Source organism: Mycetomoellerius zeteki, unplaced genomic scaffold, assembly GCF_001594055.1.
Source record: "Mycetomoellerius zeteki isolate Tzet28-1 unplaced genomic scaffold, Tzet1.0 scaffold122, whole genome shotgun sequence".
Taxonomy (NCBI): domain Eukaryota; kingdom Metazoa; phylum Arthropoda; class Insecta; order Hymenoptera; family Formicidae; genus Mycetomoellerius; species Mycetomoellerius zeteki.
Genome location: NW_017256147.1, coordinates 2275197 through 2281096, shown reverse-complemented (window position 1 = coordinate 2281096; position 5900 = coordinate 2275197). Strand labels below are relative to the sequence as shown.

Below are 5900 nucleotides of genomic sequence, written 5' to 3'. Positions count from 1 at the left end.
TTTGTATCCAAGATCACACAATATCAATCATGATATCAAAAATGATTTAGTTATAAATTTTTTAAACATATTTTTCAATGTTTCTAAGATTATTTTGTATCACACAATATCAAACATGATATCAAGAATGATTTAATGATAAGTTTTTTAAACTTTTTTTTTCAATCGTATCGATAGAGTTCTCTCTCTCTCTCTCTCTCTCTGTGTTTCTCTCTCTCTCTCTTACCATGATTTAAATGATTATGTTCTAACAAATATTAAGAAACATCTATAAAAGAATACATGAGAATAGAATTGCTTTTCGTTTTGTCATTTGTATCGTTATTATAGATGTATGAAAATGAAAAGAGAAATATAAAAGTATTTTTTATTTTTTTGAATTTTTAAATTTCTCTTTGAATATTTGTGTTCACTTAATAATTTTATTATACTTCTTGATGAGCTTTCATATCTACTTTAGATATCTTCTCTTGACCTTCTCTTTCTTCATCGTACTCTTCAAATTAAAGCAATATGATTCGAAGTTGTTCTTAGCTACGACTCTGTTCTTTTGTTTCTCGTTTTTAGTATGATATCTTTCCGCTTCGTTCACCATTCGCTCGATGCCTTCTCTGCTGAGGCGTCCCTTGTCATTGGTAATCATTATTTTTTTCTTTTTGTTCATCTATTTTTCTACCAAGACGCCGTTAACGTCGATATCGAACGTAACTCGGGGGTGAAAATAAATTTTGTGGGAAAAAAATACGGTATCCCTTTCTCGCTCTGTTTCTCTTCTTTTCAACTCGGCCGACCGTCTGCTTTCGATTTCTTTCTCTTTTGCGATTTTGTTCCGTGCGCCGACTAGCATCAGGCTGCTTATCCGAACGGTCTGACAACTCCAATAGAGTCTGTTCCGACTCGTGCGTCGATGGCAACGGGCAGAAAAGGAATCTCGGGACATGAGAATCGTCCTCTGCCTCCACTCTTATCCTTTGAGCCGACCTATACATTCTCTTTCAAGAATCCTTCTTTCTTTTTTTATTGCAATACTCACGTCTCAGTACAATCCATTCCGGGGCCTACTGCTTCGTAGGATTGTTTTCTTATCTCCAATGTCGATCGTTGGAAACATTCATTAGTCGTTTGAGCCCTGGAGGTTTCTTCTTTTAATTACTGATCAGTAATCATTAAAACGGTCAACCGCGATAAAGAAGATGTTAGTCTTGCGAAAAAAGCGAAACAAATTCGAGGAAGAAATGATGCCAATAAATATGACTATACATCTAAAGATAAATATCTATACCTGAAATGTATTTGATCAAATATATATATCTATTTTCTTTTCTTTAAAAAATTCTATCACATCTCTCAATTCTTATGTTAACTATTAATGTAAATATTTAGGTATAAATTAACTATAAATTCAATATCTTCACAAATCTTTAATCTTACAAAAATAAATACTGAAAAAGATTTGGTTATTTTCACAATTCTGGTGTTTCTATACGTATAACATTTATTTTTTCTAATTATAAATTATATTTGATATATATCTCTATATTATATTTAATATACCTCTTGCTCTTTCTATAAGTTTTATCATTAAAACTTATATTCATAAAAATTTATCATAAAAATTTAATAAATTAGAAATCTAATTAAAAAGAATGGCTTCTCATAAAAATATTCAAATTAATATATAATTGAAACACTTTCCTATATTTTCTGGTATCTTAATTGCCTTTGAAATTCCATTTTATTTAATTGTGTTATATTTTGTAAAACCTGCTTCAATCTAAGGTATCCTTTGTGGTGTGCACGGAACAGCAGAAAACTCGAACTTTCCTAAAAGTTGTTGTCTTTGGTTATCGCCCTTTCTCCCTCATAAACTTGTATCAGCACGTTCGATTGATTGTCAGTGATATGTAGTGAACGCCTACGTTTGTTTTGTCAGGATCGTCGTACTTTTTTTTGCGTCTGATGAAAACAGTCATCACGTCGTCGACCGTCTCGATGCCAATCGAGGGAGGAGCAACTATCATGTACGTCCTCGGACTTATCTCTGTACAAAATGGCAGTCTGAACCGTCACGCTGTAGATAACAGTCTCGTTCAAGTTTATAGAATTCCATTGTACACTTATTTAATTCCATGTTATAAAAGCAATCCTTAAAAAATGGACGAAAATTAATTGTGTCAAATTTTCAGGGAATCGATGAAAAACGTTTTTCTACAGTTACAACGGAAGTAGCAGGAGTGTCTGTTGATTTTATCATTTAGTTCATTAATACCGTAACAAACACCTGGGAACAACCCCCCGTGTTTTCTTTATGGTGCCATCCCTACGACTTTTCCCTGCGAAACGGAATGGTGGTGCGGGCACGTGGAAATTGAATCGCACTTTAATGTATTTTGTTATCGAACCACTTAGCATTATCTTGGCTTTTATCACAGGAAATTGAATCAACAAAGTTAATTTGCCTGATTAAATGACGAGTTGTTTCAACTACGGTATATCTTTGAAATATATGCTTCGGTTAACAAAACGATAACATGGGATTAGCTATAACTTGTAGAAGCTCTTGAATGAGTGCGTGTATGTATATGTGTACGTGCCATCTTCGTTGATCTACTAACAGAACTACTATATCATGGATCTTTGTCTTATCTTATCTATTTTAGCGTCACGTAGTGTCCTCTCGGTGGTGCTTTTAAAGAGATCTCGATTTAGTTCCTCGAAACGAGCGCGTGAACGAAGTGTAAAAGTGATGTCACACATCCAGCAAAGCATCGTTTTCGAGATTTGCGTAGAAGAATCCTGTTGGCATGTTCACAGGCGATTTTCAGCCAATAAACAGCTCGCTTATCCTCTTTATCAAATCTTTCTTGTATTTTCTCATAAATCGCGCGAAATATATAACTAGATGGTTATCAAAATTTGTCAAAACATCTTTAATGTAGTTTATACTATTAAGCGATGTATATATATATATATATATTTTTTATTAAGATTAAATATTAAATAATTGTAATCCCAGATCTACAATAGGGTTTTAAGCCTTAAGCCTTAAGAAATGAACGAATCACAGTCGATTATTCTCGGATTTGATTGTAATTGGTCAATTTCTTACGGCTTAAGGCTTAAAACACTTATTGACTACGTTTACACCGTGCATTTAGGCCGTGACCTATACAATAGGTGTCCTTGTTTATTCTGTAGGTTAAACAAAGACATCTATCGTATACACCCAGAGAAAGGTTTCTTCGATTCAAAGAAATGTTTTTTTGCTATACGGTTAAAGAAAAAATTTCTTTGAACGTCATTTTTTTTATTTGAACATAATTTTTTTAAATCAAATAAATTTTTTTATTTGATTTAAAAAAAATTATTTTTTCTTTAACCATAAAGCAAAGAAACATTTCTTTGAATCGAAGAAACCTTTCTCTGGGTGTAGGTCGCGGACTAAGCGCACGGTGTAAACGTAGCCGTTATACAGTGTGAATATTTTAGACAACAATTTGATTGCCATTTTTAGATGTCTGCAGTGTGGAATATTTTTTTATCGCTGTGTTTCCGAATTAGATACGCAGGTTATTCACTTTAAAGTTTAAATGGTCAATAGTCAGTATCGATACGTCGAAAGCACCACCGTCGAGATTGAAGATCAGAATGTTCCTTTCACCACGATCCTTTTTGTCGAGTCCGTAAGCGATGGCGGCTGCGGTCGGCTCGTTAATGATCCTCAGGACGTTCAAAGCGGCGATAGTGCCCGTGTCCTTCGTAGCTTGACGTTGAGAGTCGTTGAAGTATACCGGTACCGTGATCACAGCGGTCGTATCCAAGTAAGCTTCCTTCATCCTGGTCAAAATCATCGAGGAAATCTCTTCGCGGGGAAGAAAGATTTCGCTTCCCCCTTGTAATAATACGCAACGAGTAATTAATGAAGCGGTACGAGGATGAAAAACATTCACCAGGATAAAACTTATGAAGGAAGGAACGTGCTTAGTCAGTACGATCGATCTAGTTCTTTACGCGGCACAAGTATTTTTTTTCCTCTTTCATTAAGCGCGTATATCAGAACGGGATTTTCCTCGCCATTTATATACGTCACTTTATATTGCAGTCGGATTTTTGCTCACTGTCATTGATGACTGGAAGAACTAATATTTTATGTCAGATGAAATCGACGGGTCCTCAAATAATTTATCATTTAATCTTTTAGTTTGTAAAACTGTTTATTTAAGCTCTTCTTCTACGCATACATTTAAATTTTTCGTCATGTATTCAGATCGCTAAACAAAATATATATATATATATTTAGTAATTATTACTAAATATTTAGCAGTTATTACTAAACTTTTTTCAGTATGTATGTATAGAATTACTGTGCCAAATTATTCTTAACAATATTTTATTAAATGGAGAAAAACTAATTTATTTGCTATTTATAAAATAAGAATTAAAATTATAAATTCTAGATAGAAATTGAAAATAAAATCTCGTCTTTTTTTTCTTCTCTGCTTTCTCTGTGCTCCCTTTCAGAATTAAATATACGGTTTTATCGTAACACGTTGGTCGACTAAATTGCGTCGAGATGTAGCCCTAATTGGAGGCGGACGTGAGTCCAGCTAAGACAACCACTCCAAAAGGAAGCGGTTGCGGCTATTATCAGCATCATAAACACGGTCCGTGACGGCGGACTAGTCGTATCCTAAATCCGTATACGAGCGAAAGTAGATTTCAAAGCAGCTAGTCGATTTGGCGGCGCCGAAACGAGCGCATTACCGACTTCACCAGTAGTTCCGGTGATTCCCTTCTTCTCTTGTTCTAACAATGGTGAAATACTATAGCTGCAAACAGAAACAGGAGCAAAAACAATGGATATATTGAATAAACTAGCAACCTTGCCAAATCGCTTGATTTCGGCGTTATGTAGGATTCACACTGCGTACGGCATCCGACGTACAACGATACCAATAAGAGAATTCGATTCTAATTAGCGACATTTTTATCTGCATATACTTTGTAAGTTACATATTGCGATGTGTACGTCGTTGGACGAATAAGTTAAATCTTGACGAACATTTTCATACAAGCATCATCGGACGACATAGAAAACAAGCTCTCATTGAATATCGAACGATGCACGTCGGATGTCGTACGCAGTATGAATCCTACATTACTGTTAAAATTTTATTCACGGTTGTTGTTACGTGAATAATGGTATTCAAATTTTTTTAAGATAGTATGCTTGTATGACTCGCGTGAAAGGCTTAAATTGGAGACAAATCTAGTTGATGTAAATTTATGCAAGAAGGCTCATCAAAAGTCATATTGGGATTCATCAAATTCTTTGCTACGTTACCGAGCAATCGTTTGGTTTTCGTAAATAACATACCAGGTAGTTCGTAATAGATTTCGTTGATCGTTAACGATAATTTCCACCTTGGGATAACGATATACCTTGATGCAGGCATAGGTCGTGACCAGATCAATGCTGGCCGCCGGTACTGTCATTGCGAACCTGAAATTTTAGGGAGCAGCGACGTGGACTTGATCGTTGAATCGCGGTTCCGTTGTTTCGTAACGTCCCCGGCGTTGTCTATTGTCCTGTCAATTTCGGGCCTTCGCCGTTCCGAGCATCATAATTACAGCGATGAATTATGTAGGAATTGAGGGCCGACTGCATCCGCCAATATTAACACTTATTGGTTAGATAAATTTTTCTTCTACGATTGCACTATGAATGGAAAGCCTTACTTTCTTTCTTCTTACTTATTAAGATGAAAGAATCTTACTTATTTAACAAAACAATACTTTCTCATCTAGTTTAACATTTTCGCTCAAGGTATCGAACATTCGATATCATGTATCAATCTTGTCGGTCTGCCCATGTTATTGCGTTCCACAACGTTGATTGC

At 35.1% G+C, this 5900-nt stretch overlaps 1 pseudogene; it reads right to left on the bottom strand.

Annotated features, from left to right (window-relative positions):
- Positions 1-451: 451 nt before the first annotated feature.
- LOC108731202 (heat shock 70 kDa protein cognate 4-like) lies at positions 452-5496 on the bottom strand (annotated as a pseudogene).
- Between the last annotated feature and the right edge of the window lie 404 nt (positions 5497-5900).